General features: G+C 37.8%; 2 pseudogenes; both read right to left on the bottom strand.

Annotated features, from left to right (window-relative positions):
- Positions 1 to 1,631: 1,631 nt before the first annotated feature.
- LOC110345683 (vomeronasal type-2 receptor 116-like) overlaps positions 1,632 to 18,837 on the bottom strand; it is a 75,829-nt pseudogene continuing 58,623 nt past the window's right edge.
- LOC147820562 (vomeronasal type-2 receptor 116-like) lies at positions 4,665 to 18,014 on the bottom strand (annotated as a pseudogene).

Raw genomic sequence — 18,837 nt, 5'->3', positions numbered from 1 at the left:
TTTAGCAGAGAACAAGGATAAGTGTACTTCCATGGGTATAGCAAAAGAGGAAAGTGATGATTTTTAAAATTTTAGTGAATAAAAATTTTGATAGATTAAAATTGAACCTTTTAAAATTATAATAAAAATTAAAATTCTGCATTTCTCTGCTTTATTTTTTGTGCACTCCTTGCCTCTATACTTCCATCTAGTTATGTGTGGACCACTCCCATTGTTTTGCCGCTAACACTGTCTCTTCCCTCTACCCACCCATGCTTTCATCATCAGACCCCTCATTCATCCAGTTCCTCCTCTCCTTTAAGAAATGGTTTTTACTGTATATTTAAATGTAAAAATCCAGCAAGAACGGCACTACAAAAAATGCTGTTCATCAAATCATTGACAATGTATCCAAACAGATTAAATTCAATTTGGCTCAAAATTATCTTAGAAAAAAACAGTACACTGTGAACAATTAAGTTTTTACTACTTGCTAATAGTGTTAATACTATTAATAAAATTTCTAAATTTAGGAGGGCTGAAAAATGTATTATGAAGTAAGAAATAGTTTGACCATGAACTGATGAAAATTCTGAGGAATATATAATACATATCTGATCATCTTTATAACAAGACACCATATTGGCAGTGTAATGAAAATCACAAAGAAACTGCAAGGAAGGAGTAAAGAAGATAAAGGTATGATAGATTGCAAGATCATATGCATTAAAAATCCAAGGGATTCAACAAACACAAATGTACACCCAAATAATTTGGTTATTTGATTCAACAAATAACTGTTCCTTTATAAAACACTGAATACATTCAAATATGGCAGATAAAATAATTTCTTTTTGCATTAACAACAAGTTATAAAAACTTAGGAATAAATCTGAGGAGAAAAACTATTGTGTACAATATTTTGGGTGTGTGTAAAATCGTAAAACAAGATATAAACTTGTTGACAGAAGTCTCCAATTATAAAAGGATATTTAAACAAGATAAATAGACTTAGCCAACCACTGATATGAAAATTCACTGCAAGCACTGCAAAATTATCCTTAATTTAACATAAAAATTCAATTCATTGCCATTTTAAACCCAAGAACATTTGATATCACATATGATCAACCAATCCTAGGATTCTGAAGGAAACAAGAGGGAAATTCTGAAAATAAAGGGCTTCAGAAATATTGGTAGTCAAGTGTGAGAAAGGAAATACAAACCCAGTTACCAGAATAAAGTTTAATCAGCATATTAAAGGCACACTAATTATGCAAGAGGAAAAACTATAATGAAATACATTAGGGAATTCTGAAATATAATGTTTTGCAGAGAAGAGTTATAATATGAGTAATTCATAAAAGTGATTGAGAAGAACAAATGGACCACCAGATAAAAGTATATAATATAATCATCTTAAGCAAAATTATAAGAATTTATTGCAGAATTTACAAAACAAAAAATTTCCAAAATAAAATTCAAAGTAAAAAGGTGATTGTTACAGGTAATGGTAACATTAAGACTATTGTAGAAAAAAATGAGTCCCTTGATTATTGAAGTAAATGCCATGATTCATTCTAAAATCTGAGACAAAAATGTTGCAGATTTGCCTAGAGACACTCTATATTTTATGAAGAACTTTTTTTTAACTAATAAATTTTCTTTTTGCTAGAATGTGCTTTATCCCTGAACCCATGCAGATAATTTCTAACTGGTCTTAACAAAATAATGTAGCATTTAGGAGCAATGATGCAGCCCAGCAATCCTGCACTGGAGGCCAAGGTGGAGGAGACCTCCATGGCCACCATGACCTTCCCCTTGGTGCTGTGGTACACAGGGAGGAAGGTGACCCACACACTGCAGAATACCAACATGCTGAAAGTCAGGAACTTGGCTTGATTGAATGTCTCAGGCAGGTTCCTGGCCAGGAAAGCCACAGTGAAGCTCAGGAGGGCCAGGGAGCCCAGGTATCCCAGGACACAGTAGAAGGCAGTGAGGGAGCCCTTGTTGCACACAGTGATGATGTGGCCTTGTTCAGAGTGGGCATCTGTGTCAACAAAGGGAGGAGAGGTTCCCAGCCAGACTGCACAGAGAATAATTTGGATCAGGGAGCAGATGGGAATGAGAAAATTAGAGGCTCCTGACACCAGTAACCACCTGATTGATTGTTCTGGTTTTTGAAGGCCAGAATCACAGTGATGGTTTTGGCCAAAACAGTGGAAACAGCCACAGTGAACACAAGTCCAAATATTATTTGCTGGAGGATGCAGGTGGCTGTGTTGGGATGGCCAATGAAGAGGAAGACACAGAGAAAGCACAGCAGGAGGGAGATGAGCAGGGTGTAGCTGAGAGCCCTGTTACTGGCCTTGACTATGGGAGTGTCTTGGTGTCTCACAAAGAGCCCCAAAACCAGAGCTGTGAGAACAGAGAAACACAGAGCTGTGCAAATCAGAGCCATCCCTAGGGGATCTGTGAAGGACAGGAAGTCCACAGTCTTGGGGAGACAGCGATCTCTGTCTCTTTTCAGGTACTCATGTGTTGGACACCATGTACACTGATCTGAATCTGGGGAGAAGGCAAAGATTCAGCATTTCTTTTTCACAAATTTTTCATTTCTGCCCAGTTGAACAAAGTGGTTAGCCTTGCAATATCACTATGAGTACCGGTGGCTCATATGTAGTTTTGAGATCCATCAGAGTACATGCCTAACCTAGGGAGAAAGCTTTCAGCTGTGACTAATATCAAAGCCCTTCAAATGGACCCTCAACACTAGAGGGGTTTGAGGTCACATCATGCTCTGATTTATTAATGTCATCAAGGCTATGGGTTGTGGACTTCTCTCAGCCCCTTTGTTACCACCACACCACAGCCTATTCCTCATGAAAATCTGTGTGTAGACACACTTGTAATAGTCACTTAGTGCAATTGAATTTAAGGCTTTCCAATATCTATACTCAGATGGAGAAATATTTATTTGTCTTCTTACAAGCTCAGTGTTTTAACTAATTGATCTTAATTCATGGAAGAACAAGTCTTTCTTCATGTAACATATTTATTTTTCTGTGACTATTCCAGGAAATTTTTCATAAAAATATTGAAAACTGTGAATTGAAAACACTTGTATTTTGTATGCCACTATATTGCTGGTGTACAACACTTTAGAGTAACTGATATTTTTATCCAGTTAGTGAAGAATATGTGTATTTCTAAAAACTTCATGCACTTACAACTGAAAGTATCATTTCCTAACCTTTTTTTATAATGTGTTATACAATAAGTTGAGAGCTTAGTATATATGATGATCATTGCTGCAAATGTTCACGTCTGCTTTTATAGAGCTTGAAAGCAGTCATGGGGCACAGCTCTATTAACAGGCATTTCTTTGTTCAATTTAAAATTTATTTACAGAAGTAATAAGGAACTTTCCTACTCCCATTTTAAGGGTCCTAAGGGTTTTTTCTTCCCACTCAGGTGGAGATTTAACACATGCATTCACAGTAAACTATATCCCCAGCTTCTTTTGCTTTTCATTTTGAGACAGGGTCTTGAAAACTTACTCAGGCCAGCCTCAAATTGCAATCTTCCTGCTTCAGAGCCTCTAAGTAGCTGGTGTTACAAGACTGCAACTCCATGCTGGGCTCTTATTTAGATTTTGTAGGTAAATCTCTTGCAAGAGGACAAGATTATGAACTTGTTTATACAGATTGTCTTTCATGTTTCTCCTGTTGGAATACTCATCCCTCTTCATAGTCACCAGGTGCTCCTGGTTTTTGCCCATAGATCTGCTTGACACAGACAAGCAGGTGAATATGGCAGCACACATTCCAAATCCTTTATTTCTTTTTTTTTAATTTTATGCATTACTTTGATGTTTCAAACCTGTCACAAGGAAGAGAAGTAATTTTTGGTAACTTATTTTTACTGAAAAAATTACTAGCTTTACTAAGTGAATAAAACCAAATGATGCTTCCTGCTGATATAATTGGAATGGCCCAGTACTTTTGCAGGAATTCAAACAATTACAATGTTTATTCTGTAACTTTCTAACATTGAAGTATTTTAAAATTGGTCCTACATTTCTTATTTTACAAAAGCATTTTGTTTGATTTTTAACTGCATAAATTTAAATGTGTAGAAGTTACTTTCAGAGATATCAGATGATTGTATCTTTCACTGGAATATTGTGTCTTTGTATTTTCTTATTGTACCATAACATAAAAGTTGATATTATACTATCTTTATATTAACTCTGCATACTTAAGACTGTGAACATGGCACACTGTATAATGGAATATTTCCACAATATTTTATGTAGTTTATTATTTAATGAGTGTACATTCCTCAGATGAATGCAATTATAAAGCATTCCAAATATGTTCCAATAAAAAACAACAATGTATGTACTTATAGTTTGTTATGGAAACTGTTGAGTGGGAAACTTCAAAGCACCGGCAGATAGGTAGGGGAATTATACATCTTACATTCCCTGGACAGTCTTTAGAATGGCTCACCGTGAGACTCATGTTTTAATGCCATCCATCTGACTCAGCCCTGGATGGCAAAGAAAGGCAACCACTGGAATCAGTGCCTCTGAGGAGCATAATAGAATGTGCACTGTCAGATGAGAATATGGACATATTTTAGTGATCGAAGTTAAAAAATAAATGTATTGGAGGGGCAATTATTATGGTGTAGCTTAATGTTTTCTACCTGTCTGATTGGAAATGTGTCTCTCTGGGCAAAATACACAAGTAAAGCAGCAGGCAGGTCTTCTTCCCTGTGGAATTTTTCTAAATCCTGGACCACAGCTCTGGCTACACACTGACTGAGGAGTCTAAGAGGAAGAGAGAAGCACTGGTCATGATTTTGCACATTCTTAGCAACTTAGCTTTGATGTAAATATTTCCCTTCTCATCAGAGAGAAATTTGACTTTCTCTATGAGATCATCACTTCCTCTCTCCCATCCTTACCCAATTTGATACTACCTAGACATCTAATTCAGGATAACAATGGTTAACTTCCCTTTGTTTGTTTAAGCTATTTGCCAAATATAATACACAGTTCCCTGATTAACTTAATATGTCACCAGCTACATTGCTTGACTATTTTCTCTTATTTATCAACTTCTTCCAGAATCTTTTTTGTGTGTGTGGTACTGGGGATGGAACTCAGGACCTTGCACTTGCAAGGCCAACATGGTGCCACTGAGCTAAATCCCTGGCTCTTCCAAAATCTTTAGTGTTAAGTCTTTATGTGTTAATGCTTCAAAGAAGGTTTACTCTGGAGATTATTTTACAATGGCATCACACTTGATTGAACATAATCTTTTAAGTTCTAGAGAGCAGAATGTAATGACATGATAACTTGGTCAACCACTGAAATTAACTACAGAAAAAAATTCCCTCCAAGAAATATAAAGAGTGATGCAATAGCAAAATGAAGAGAATACGTTATGAACTGTATGTGTATTTATTGCCTCTCTGTACTTCAAAATCAAGGCGGGCACCGCTTTCTGCACACTAACAGTCTGTTGCATACAGAGCATGACTGTTGTATAAATTGCCTCTAAAATTGTGTGGGATAGTTCAAGCATATAAAGGTGACATTACATCCTGTCAGTGCTTTGAGATGCTAAGTAGAACAAAAGCTGAAGACTAAATCTTATGCCAAAGGACAAAGGAAAAAAGGAATAGTGTGAATGTTATTTCAGTCTAAGACTTGCCATTTTATAGTCCTTCAAAGCATAGTAAAGACTCTGACAATGTATGGCAAGGGTTTTGGGGTATTTGGATGGATATGTGTGGTATCTACCTATTATTTCATCTCCACCCCTTTTCACTATCTTTATTCCTTTTTCATTCACTGCAATATGAATAAATATAGCTTGATAAAATATAATTGTTGGTATAAACTTGCTCTCTCTACTAGAATTAGCTCAGAATATCTGTCAGATGCTAAAGGTGAATTTAGTGCCGAGTTAAAGGCTTATATTTAGTCTGATCTCAGACTATATTCATATATCTGCTTTATCCACTATTGAAAGGAATCATAACTCTGTGAATCCACAGGCCATTCTATCATCTCTTCACTGATGACCAAGGCTTAATTATGCGGACTGTTGGAGACAAATTGTCCTACTTTAACCAGTAACACAAGACCAGTTGGGAAATTCACAGTGTTCTTAATGTCATATTGTGCCATATGGTATCTTTTGTCATCTAAGGAAATGTGGATCCTCACACCGTTTGTGAATTCAATTTTCTTCAGGAATGGATGAAGCTAGAGGAAAGGCCTCAGTTTGAAAATGAGAAATTCATCCAAATTAGAGGTGGAAAACCAATGTGTACTAAGCAATGCTTTTCCCTCCACCGTACACTCAAGTTTCATCTTTGATAGATGGTCTGTTCCATTTGGGTGTTCACCAACCCTTGGGTCCAAGTGAGAACTCTTCTCCCCATGAATGAGTGGGGGAGTAATGGAAACCAATCACAACAATTCTAGGATATTGGCTCCTGTGCAGCATTTTGCACAACCTTGGTTGCAACTCTGAGCTCCAAGTTCGTTTTGGATTTGGTACATGTCAATCTTTTCCACTGAAAAGGGATCTATATGAGTGAATTCATTTAGGATCATTTTTTAAAAATGTATTAAATTCTTTTATTGGTACATTGTAGGTATACAACACAATTACATTTCTCATTGGGAATTGTACCTTTATATAATGCATCTTGGTTCTTATTTTTTCCCCATTCCTAGCCCTCCCTTCATGCCCTCCACGCTTCCCTATTTACAAAGACTTTATTTTCATTTTTTCCATTTCTCATCATTTTTCCTTTCCTTCCTTTCCTATCCCCTGCCCCTCCCACTACCCCTACCTCTTTGGACCTTTTCTTCCTATTTTGCATTATTGAATATTCATTCTAATCATTGTACATTTTAGGTATCCAATATAATGACATTCATCATAGGAAATTTGCACCTTTACATAATCTCTCTTGGTTCTTATTTTTCACCCTTACCCAGCCCTCCCTTCAACCCCTCCATTCCTCCTTATTTACAAAGATTTTGTTCCTATTTTTCCTTTTACTCATATTAATCCCATTCCCTTCTGTCCTTACCCCTAGCCCTCTCACTTCCTTACCCTTTGCCCCTTTTCTTCCTATTTCACATTACCTATTAGACATTTAGTCCTTATTTACACTTTCAGTTTCTTACACCAGAGAAACTATTCAGTATTTACACATGTGTGGCCTATTTATTTCACTTAAGAGTATCACCTCAATGTACATCCTCTTAGCTATAAATGTCTCTAATTTTTCATTTTTTAAGGCTGAGTAGTACTCCATTTTATGAAAAAAAACCACATTTTCTTTATCCAGTCTCCAGTTGATGGGCATTTGGGCTGTTTCCAAGTCTTAGCTATTACAAACTGTGCTGCTATGAATACGGGCGCACATATATCACTGTGGTATGATTCTTTGAATTCTTTGGGGAAGATCCCCAGCAATGGAACAGTGGGATCAAATGGGACTTCCAGTCCTAGTTCTTTGAGGTATCTCCATACTGATTTCCACAGTGTTCGCACCAGTCTACACTCCCACCAGCAGTGGAGCAGGGTTCCTCTTTCCCCACAGCCCCGCCAGCATTTGTTATTGGTTGATTTCATGATAGCAGCCATTCTTTCTGGAGTGAGGTTGAATCTCAGCATTGTTTTCATGTGCATCTCTCAAATGGCCAGTGATGTTGAACATTTTTTCATGTATTTATTTGCTATTTCTACTTCTTTGTGTGAGAAATGTCTGTTCATTTCAGATGCCCATTTTTGGATTGAGTCTTTAAATTTGGGAGGTCTGATCTTTTTAAGTTCTTTATAGATTCGAGATAGGAGACCTTTGTCTGAGGAAGAGCAGGTGAAGATTTTTTCCCACATTGTGCATTGTCTCTTCACACTGCTACTGGTTTCTCTTGCTGTGCAGAAGCCTTTTAATAAGAAGAGATCCCACTTGTTGATTGTTTGTGTTAGTTCATGGGCAACTGAGGTTTTGTTCATAAAATCTTTTCCTACTCCGATGTCTTCAAGGGTCCTACCTAATCTCTGTTCCAACTGGTTCAGAATTTCTATTTTAATATTTAGATCTTTAATCCATTTTGATTTTAGTTTAATGCATGGTGAGAGATACAGGTCTAGTTTTAATCTTTGGCAAGTTGAAGCCCAATTTTTCCAGGACCATTATTTAAAGAGGCCATCTTTCCTCCAGTGAGGGTGTTTGGCTCCTTTATCAAAGATGAGATGGCTGAGTGTGTCTGGCATTTTTTTTGCATCTTCTAATCTGTTTCACTGGTCCTCAAGTCTGTTTCTTTGCCATTACCATGCTGTTTTTATCATAGTAGCTTTGTAGTATAGTTGCTGGTTGGGGATTGTGATACCCCCTGTCATGTCTCTGTTACCTAGAATTGCTTTTGCTATTCTGGGCCTCTTCTTGTTCCAAAAGAATTTGGGGATTGTTTTCTCAAGGTTGATGAAGTATGCTGCTGGGATCTCAATTGGAATTGCATTAAATCTATATAGCAGTTTTGGAAGTATGGCCATTTTCACTATATTAATCCTTCCTACCCAGGAGCAGGGGATGTCTGTCCATTTTCTGATATCATCTTCAATCTCTCTTTTAAGAGTGCCATAGTTTTCAGAGAAGAAGTCTTTGATTACTTTTCTTAGGATGATTCCTAGGTATTTCAGTTTTTTGGATGCTATTGTGAAAGGAATTATGTGCCCTATTTCTCTCTCAGTAAGTCTGTCATTGGTGTAGAGGAAAGCTATTGATTTTGTGTGTTGACCTTGTAACCAGCTACTTGACTGAATTTGGTTATTAATTCTAGAAGACTTTTGGTGGAGTTCTTGGGGTCTTCTATATAGAATACCATGTCATCTGCAAATAATGACAATTTGACTTCTTCATTCCCTATCTTTATTCCTTTTATTTCTTTCTCTTGTCTAATTGCCATGGCTAATGTTTCCAGAACTATATTGAAGAAGAGTGGTGATAGTGGACATCCTTGTCTTGTTCCTGATTTTAGTGTGAAAGATTTCAGTTTTGACCATTTAGTATGATATTGACTGTTGGTTTTTCATAGATGGCTTCTATCAGTTTGAAGTAGAGACCATCTATTCCAATTTTTGGTAGGCTTTTTATCATAAATGCATGTTGGATTTTGTCAAATGCTTTTTCTGCATCTATGGAGATAATCATATGGTTTTTGTCCTTGGATCTATTAATATAGTGTATTACATTGATTGATTTTCGTATATTGAACCATCCCTGCATCCCTGGGATGAATCCCACTTGATGAGGGCGTATGATCTTCTTGATGATCTTCTGCATTCTGTTTGCCAGTATCTTATTAAGGATTTTTGCATCTATGTTCATTAGTGAGATTGGCCTATAGTTCTCTTTTTCAGTTGGGTCTTTCTCTGCTTTGGGGATCAAGGTGGTGCTTGCTTCCAGGAATGAATTTGGGAGTATTCCTTCCCTTTCAATTTCATTGAAGAGTTTAAACAGTAATGGCAGTAGTTCTTCTCTAAATATCTTGTAGAATTCAGCAGTGAAGCCATCAGGGCCTGGGCTTTTCTTAGTTGGTAAGTTTTTAATTGCATTTTCAATGTCATTGGTTGACATTGGCTTGTTCAGAATTTGTAGGTGTTCTTCGTTCAACTTTGGAAATTCATATGTATGTAGGAATCTGTCCATTTCTTCTGTGTTGTCCATCTTATTGGTGTATAGGTTTGTGAAATAAGTATTGATGATCATCTGTATTTCTGCTGGGTCTCTTGTAATTTCACCCTTTTCACTCCTAATTGCATGGATTTGGGCCTTTTCTTTCCTTTTTCTCACAAGGCTGGCTAAAGATTTGTCAATTTTGTTGATCTTTTCAAAGAACCAACTCTTGGCTTCATTGATTTTTTGTATCATTCTCTAAGTCTCCATTGCATTGATTTCACCTCTGATCTTTATAATTTTCTCCCTTGTATGAGTTTTGGGGTTGTCTTGCTCTTCTTTTTCTAGAAGCTTGAGGTTCAGCATCAGGTTGTTTAATTGGGCTCATTCTGTTTTGCTAATATGAGTATTCTCTGCTATGAATTTCCCTCATAAGACTGCTTTCATTGTGTCCCATAGATTCTGATGTGTTGTATTGTCATTGTCATTTAATTGAAGGAATTGTCTGATTTCTTCTTTAATTTCCTCTGTAACCCATTGGTTATTCAGAAGTGTGTTGTTCAATTTCCAAGTGTTTATGAAATGTTTTGAGTTTCTTTTGCTATGGTTCTCCAATTTCATCTCACTATGGTCTGATAATATACAGGGGATAACTTCAATTCCTTTTCATTTACTTAAACATGTTCTATGTATGAGCATGTGGTCTATTTTGGAGAATGACCCATGTGCAGCTGAGAAGAATGTGTATTCTGATTTTGTGGGGTGGAAGACTCTGTAAACATCTGTTAAGTTCCTTTGTTCAAGAGTTCAATTGAGTTCTTGTATTTCATTACTTATTTTTAGTCTAGTTGATCTATCTATTTGTGACAGTGGGATGTTGATTTCCCCCACTACAATTGTATTAGTGCATATATGATTTTTCTTGTCCATTAATATTTGTTTTATATAATTGGGTGCACTAGTGTTTGGTGCATAGATATTTATGATTGTCATCTCTTCCTCTTGGATTCTTCCCTTTACAAGGATGTAGTGTCCTTCTTCATCTCTCTTAATCAGTGTTGGTTTGAAATTTACTTGATCTGCCTGGAGGATAGCTACTCCTGCTTTTTTTGGGTTCCTGTCACATGCAATATTGTTTTCCACCCTTTAACTTTCAGTCTATGAGTTTCCTTTTGAATGAAGTGTGTTTCTTGTATGGAGCATATGGTTGGATTTTGCTTCTTGACCCACTCTGCCAGTCTATTTCTTTTGATTGATGAATTGAGACCATTAACATTGATGGTTATATCTGAAAAGTATTGACTTGTCATTGCCATGACTTTTTCTTTTTGTTGGGTTCTCCCGCTTTACATTTAATTTCTTGTCATGCCAGATGGGTTCATTCTGCTTTGCTTCCTGGGGTTGTGATCCTCAATGTCTGTTCCTAGGATATTGTGTGAAATTTTTGGAGTGCTGGTTTGGTATTCACGAAGTTCCTAAGGTGCTCTTTGTCATGAAAGTATCTTATTCCTCCATCCATTTTGAAAGATAGTTTTGCAGGGAACATCAATCTGGGTTGGAGGCTGTTTTCTTTTAGGGCTTGGAATGTCACTCCAAGCTCTTCTTGCCTTGATGGTTTGTGTTGAGAAGTCTGCTGTGATTCTGATAGGCTTTCCTTTGTATGTGATTTGTTTCTTTTCTCTAACTGTGGAACTTTATTCTTCTGTTGAGTTTCTGAAATCTTAACAATTATATGCCTATGTGTAAATTTTTTTTGATCAAGGCTATTTGGAGTCCTATATGCCTCACTTATCTGTATGTCAAGCTCTTTTCCCCTGCTTGGGAAGTTTTCTGCCATTACTTCTGTGAACAGTTTTTTTTATGTCATCTCCACTCTCTCCTGTTTCTTCATTGAGCCCAATCAGTCTTATGTTATTCTTCTTTGCATCATCTAGCAGCTGCTGGATTGATTTCTCATGTTGCCTTATAATTTTGAAGCAATTTTTCTTTTCCTGGTCACTAATTGCAATCTTATCTTCTATATCTGAAATTCTGTCCTCACATTGGCTCATTCTGCTGTGTAGACTTTCAATGGAGTTTTTCATGTCCTGGAAATCTATTTTCATCTGTTTTATGGATTCCATTTGTTTCTTATGTTGGGATTGCATCATGTTCCTGAGCTCCCCTCTAGATTTATTAATTATGTCTTGCACTAGCGGCACAATTTCTCCTGTTATCTGAGAAATTATTTCCGATTTCATTTTTTCCAGATCCCCCTTTGTTGTCAGTTCAGTGGGTCCAGGTTGTTGAGTATCAGAATGGTCCATCTCATTTCCCTTTGTGGTTGCTGGAGATGATCTTGAAGTCTGGTTTTGAGACTTATTTACATGTTTTCTCATTTCAACTGGGATGGGGGGCTGTTAGCTCCTGCATGGATTACCTCCTCTGAGCTGGGTGAGGTGGGACAGGGGCTGGGAGCAGCGGTAGTGATGGTGACCCAAAAGCCCTTTCATGTGGGCTGGGAGCAGCAAGAGGTATGGTGGCCTGGAAGCCCCTTCCTCTGGACCAGGAGCAGTGGGATGGTGGTTCAGAAGCCCCTCCCTTTGGGCTGGGAGTGGTGTGAAGCTTGGTGGCCTCTAAGCCCCTTCCTCTGGGCCAGGAGCAGTGGAACAAAAGGTGACCCAAAATCCCTTTCCTCTGGGCTGGGAGCAGCGGGAAGGATGGTGACTGGTAAGTCCCTTCCTCTGGACCAGGAGCAGTGGGGTGATGGCTCAGAAGCCCCTACCTCTGGGCCAGGAACAACAGGACTCAGTACCTTGGTCTGGTGGTCTGGTGTCCTCTGCATCTTTGTAGTGTGGAACCAGGTGGCTGCCTGTCTGCAGTGGGGTGATTCAGTGTCTTCCACATGACTCAGGAACTCAGTAGGGCATGCACAGACCTGCCTGTCTGCAGCGGGGTGATTTGGTATCTTCCACGTGACTCAGGACCTCAGTAGGGCGTGCACAGACCTGCCTGTCTGCAGTGGGCTGATTTGGCATGTTCTGTGTGACTCAGGACCTCGGTAGGGTGTGGGCAGACCTGCCTGTCTGCAGCTGGGTGATTCAGCATCTTCCGCATGACTCAGGACCTCGGTAGGGCATGCACCTCCTTTAGGATCTTGATCGTGATGGTTGCATGAATGTATGGAGATATCCAATCTCATGAAAATAAACTCACTAAATATGTGCACTTTGTGTATATATTACACTCTAGGAAATTAAGAAAGTGTACAACATAGGTTGTTTTTGTCTATTCCTACAGATTTGTTGGTGAAATTTATTTTTATATCATATGGAAGAACCTATGTCTTCTCCCCTCCCCCAAATCTCTTCAGGTTTTAATTGGGATTTTAAATAAGTTACTAAGCCTTGAAGCCATGGGGGTCCACGACACTGTATTGTGGAAAATAATAAATTTTTCTTTTAACAACTGTTAAGTTCTTCAATATCTTGAATAAAAGCACTCTACACACTCCCTAATTTTAGGAAGGATTTATGTTGGTAAATTCACTTAATTTTCTTAGTGTCAAATAAAGATGCTCAATGAGGTATATCAAATGTTACTGCTATTGAGCCTGGAAATTAGATAATGACTTAAAGTGCATGAGACATTTTTATACGTCTATATTTGTCTTTACATTTTACATTTATTGATCACATTCAATAATCTGATGAATGTATTTGTCACTTCTACATGAGAAGAGGATTCATAAAAATGTTTCCCAGTCTTTGCTAACTAGGGGGACCTCAACAGTTTCCATAGCCTTACAGCAGACTGACCTCAAGAGATATTTTTCATGGCCTTATAAGAGACTTACATCAATAAATAGTACTTACATATGTCATTATAATATATTTACATTGGTTGTCATCAAAGGGTTAAATTCGACATATATTTTTGTGATGACTTTACATTGGCCATTTTCAAAAGAGTAAATTTTCTGTGAAAAACAACAAGGTTTTTATTGAAAAGATGCTTTTGGTACTAAACTAAATTCAAGGGCATAAGGTTTCATATATATAATTGTGATAATTATTATTGTTAATTTTCTAGTGTACTGTTTATTCATGGTTTCTTACTGTACAGGTTTTTTAATATATTGCTTATGATAACAAACTCCTTTTGATTCAGATATTTGCCTTTCTCTTACACTCCAGCTACTTATGATAACAGGTACATTTATAGGCTGATATATTTTCTTTAAATGGTATCCTATCAAAAGATAACAATTTGGGTAAGAGTTTTTGGGTTTTTTGGAGGAGACAGTGTTTAACAATGGTTATTTTCTACTAAGATAGATGTTTAAGTGTATTACAAAGATAATGTCATCATGAGTGTTATGCTAAAATGTTATGTGTGGCTCTTGACTGGAGGCTTTTTTTCCTGTTAGAATTTTACAGAAATTCAATTACTAGAACAATCACAATTGATAAAAAAATAAGTCTTCTAACTATATTTTATATTTCAAAGTCCTTGATATCAGATAAAATTATAATAATTAAACTCACTACTCATTGCAATGCAAATGTTATGGATCTTCTCTTCTGAGTGTTCAACAACTAAGGTTTAGAGACCAGAATTAGAAAGGTAACTGGGCTAAGAAGACAGCCAATATACTGGCCCTGGCTTTCCAAGGTCAACAAACAACCCAAGACATGAGAGAACCTTTCCTACATGATCCTACAAATTACTCAATACAACTAATAACATAGGGGCCAAGGTATGCTTATTTTTCAACCAAAAATAAAAAGATGCTGTGGCCATCATGCCAGAATGCATGATCATGGACTAAGATGATGGATTTGCTGCAAGCAGCATGATGTACCACCCCTGCTAAAAGCCATACAATGGCTGAATCTGAGAGACTATCCTTGCCAGATATTGCCCACGGACCTACCAAGATCATCAGACCTGATGCAGCCACAGCTTTCAAACTAAAAGGGAGAGAGGCAGAGGACTGTAATATTGATTATGCCCACAGCAGGCTGTAAAGAGTTAACCTCACAATTGGCTTGTTTATAGAAGTGAGCCTGGCTGAAACCTACATGACAAGATCAGAGTAACTCACACCTAAATTATGTTCCCACAACTAAAACCTTCTGACTGGAAGGGCAATGTTCTAATTGCAATGTATATTTAGTTTATTCTGTTCCTAATTTGAGAATGCTTTGTCTTCTCCTTTATGAACCTTGTTTACATTAATTTCCATAGAAACTGTACATAGCTTGCCTTTACCCCAATTGATTGCCAATAAAAGTCAGTGCCTGGGACTGGCCAGGGCTTTTTTTCAGTTGCACCACCATTGGTGGTCCTGGAACCCCACTTTCTCTCTTCTAGTTCTGTCTCAGTGTATTTTTCTGCAGGCTTACATGGTATAGTGGGCTAATGGATACTGGAACCTAACTGAAGAGGTCTCTGGGACTTCAATACTTGTATTATGATTCATATAAGCTAGGGATAAAAATCACACCAATTTATACTTGACATTCAGGGGGTGTCATGTACTTAGGTACATCTCAGGTTTCTCACATTTAAAAATGAGAACACAGACTCTGCTCCTACGATTCCCCGAGATTTGGAAAAGGGTGATATATACAAACAATTCTTTACCATGAGGAAGTTTAGAATATCATGTAGAATCCTTTTCTATTTTTAGTCAAAGTTTCACATTGAGGGCTTTGGCCACAACATATACAATACTCTGGGTGAAATAGCTGCTGTTGGATATAATCTTCATGACTGTATTTTCTGGCTCCTAATACATTGCAAGAAAAAAATACACAACTGACCAGTTGTAGTTCTCCTTGTAGTTTGTCATGAGTTCTGTTTAGATATTTTACCACATTTCATTCTATATTTGGAATTTTGGGATATAATATCTAATTAATTGGCTTGGAATCCTAGCCCACAGCAGCAGTGTTCTCCCCATGCAGGTGCATATTACAGATATATCTATGTCCAGTGCAAAAGGAGCCCTATTCCATTGGCTTAATTTTGCTGATCTAGACTTGAAAATATGCTTGTGGTTCATCTCATTGAAATACCTGCAAACAATATCAAGCCATCAGTGCATGTTGTGCTTCTGAAGTAGGTTTACCTGCCAGGGAAGAAGCCCAGGATGCTCTGCATCTTCTGGAGAGAACATTTCTGTTTTCTCCAAAAGCATTTTATGGAGCACATGGGCCACTGCATACACAGCATTGTAGATTAAATAGCTGGAGTCAGATATGATCATCAGGTCAATGTTTCCTGGCATAAACTCTAAGGAAGTATTTGGTGGGCAAACTCTAATTTTTCCACAAAATGACCCAGGAAGAGAGCATTCAAAAAATGTAAACCATAATTTACTGAAATAAAAGTCTTCAGGGTATTGGGAAGTGTTGGATGTCCTGAGGAAGTGTCTGAAACCAGGGACTTCAGCATTGTGAGGAGAAAATGAGAAGCTTCCATGGAAGGAGTGCAGCATGTGGTTCATCTCATACATGACAATGTCCCACTTGGCTGTCATGACCCACACCTTCCCTATGGTTAAATAGAATTCTGCTGTGATGTCCACAGTGATGAGGCTCCCGACTTCCCCATACAGGATGTGCACATTTGCAGATGAAACTCTGATCCTGGACATGAAAGTGATGTCACTAGATCTATACATTATCTTAGTGGCAGGGAGCTTTTCTGTGAAGGCCACACAGATACCTTACTTGAGCATCTCTGCTTTCAGGTCCCTCAAGAACAGCTCACCTTTCAGGTCATCAGATATAAAGATGGCCACCCACGTCCAGCCAAAATGCAGCAATAATGAGATCATGGCATGGACCAGAGTGCTGTCCTTGGTGGCCATCTGATAGAGTGATGGATATTGGTCTTTATCACTGAGGCTGGAATCAAAAGGTCCATATGTTACCTGGGTAAACAAAGAAAAATATGATTTTAAATCATAGTTGGATTTGGATTTGTTTCCTTTGCAGAGGGGCTGAGACAGTTCCCTTCAAGATAGGGCTAGTGAGACCACTAATGAATAAAGAGTGAGACTGGTGTAGAGATTCCCCAGTCCTCTTATTCTGAACAGACAGAGTTGTGGGTTTTCTGCTCTGTAGCATTTAGGGAAGGGTGTGTATATGTGATGTTCTATGAAAGAATTCTTAAGATCCACATGTTCTTTTCATTTCTGGCAGATGGGTCAAGAAGGAGTAAACTTTAGCTAGTGTCTGCCTCACCCCCTTCCTGTTCCCTTGGGCTCTAGTGCCACCTGCCAGCAGCCAATACTGGATGTAATCTCTGAGAAAGAAACAGGTATTTACTGTGTTAATCTCTGAATGTCTTCAAATTATTCCTGCAGTTACCTAGACTGTCTTGAGAAATACAATCACCTACAATGGGTAACTGTGTAAAGACAGTATTTCCAGAATGCTCCCAATGTAACAAATCTATTTATCCATTATGCCCCCTAACTGATCTTCATGTTGTTAGGTTCTTCAGGAAAGAACATATGATACTGATACCTGGTAGTAGAAATTTCTCTGGGAAACCTCTCAAGATATCTGTGTGGGTGAACTTAAGGCAGGTTTGTGCAAAGTGGATGAATCTCAATAGAGTTGTAGGAGCTTCAGCTACTCTTTGGATCTCTAAAACTTTAAGCCCTCAGTGTTGTCTCAAATAAATCAGATGTCCCCATGTCCCTAGACCCACACTGGAGAGTCACTGACCCCTGGAGGCTCCTGAGACTGTCATGTTCTGTGATGTGCAGATTGTGCTGTGGAGATTCCCCACAACACACAGCTGTGAACTGCTAGCAATCAATGGTAAAGGAAGTTGGGAAATCAACACACTGGCACAAGGCATAAATATGGATTGAAGCTCACAGTAACTACTTCTTCCCTCTCTCTCTCTTTTTAATCTCAATTATCTCCAAAGGCAGGGAGTTTCCTATAATCTGTCTTAGGCATTTAAAGGATTTCCATTCCTAGTCTCCATATGTCCTATTGACCCGATGGGAGGGAATGACATTGGATGCATTAAAAATTTTTTCTTTCCAAAATTCATGGCCCACTTGGCTGTGGGAATTTGTAGAGTTCCAAAAGTGTTCCAATCTCAGCTGAAAATGCTGCCATGGTTCCTGCAACGATGGTGGAAAATTTACTGTGTGTCTGGCAGTTGTAGTTTGGGAATTCCCTCATTGTTCCAGACAGCCAAAGCAGAGTGCTCCACAAGGAGAAGTGGTCACTGGCAATGGCATTGTAGACATGGAAACCCAAGGTCACATTGGGGAGGAGCTGAGAGTCCTTGTTGATCTCCTCCATGGCAAAGTAGAAAGCCAGTATGTACTGGTAGCTCTTCCAAAACCATCTATTAAATTAGAAATTATATCAGTTCTACAAACTGTGTCCATAAAATTTTAGAACATAGTATATTTCCTATTTTGTGCAAACAGAAGTTACTTGATTGCCAAATGCACAAAGATACTAAGAGGTTGTAAGATTATGATTATTGTACAGACTAATACATGCTACACTATAGATGAAACCTGAATACACTGCAAAACATGAAATTATCCAGATGGAAATATCACAAATCATGTGGATCCATTTATAGGAGATGTTTCAAGTAGGCAAATCTATAGCATTGCGAAGTAAATTATTGCCTTCCAGGAATGGAAGGAAGAATGGTTAGAAACTCTAAATGAATATGTGGCAATGAAATCGCTGGCTTTCCTGTAAGTGTTTAGCATTAAATATCATCAGCTTTGTCCATGAGGATATCTTTGTAACCAATACTTTTATTTTACTTATGTTTATCAGGGAAAATGTGCATAGCTTAATTTAAAAATATTGGACATTTAGGTATCATGGGTACAGAAATTGAGTTACAACCAAAATGTCCAACATTAGTTAAATGAATGGTGGCATACTCATGTAAAATGACAGTAGGTCTGGAAAAAATAACAGAAATGTTCATTACTCCTACAAAATTAGGACTGTGATATACTTCTAGTGACTAGAAGACCATTTACAGAATAAAGCTGAGAGTCTGTGCCCATATTAGGCTTGCACAAGTATAGGAATATATATTTTTATTGTTTTCTGACCATGTTAATTGTAACTGACTATGTTGCAGAGAAGGAGA

This window comes from Heterocephalus glaber, unplaced genomic scaffold (genome assembly GCF_053883595.1).
Source record: "Heterocephalus glaber isolate CG9 unplaced genomic scaffold, H.glaber_assembly_v1.0 deba00001859, whole genome shotgun sequence".
Classification (NCBI taxonomy): domain Eukaryota; kingdom Metazoa; phylum Chordata; class Mammalia; order Rodentia; family Bathyergidae; genus Heterocephalus; species Heterocephalus glaber.
Note: the sequence above shows the minus strand (reverse complement) of the source record. Positions and strands in the feature narration are given on the sequence as shown.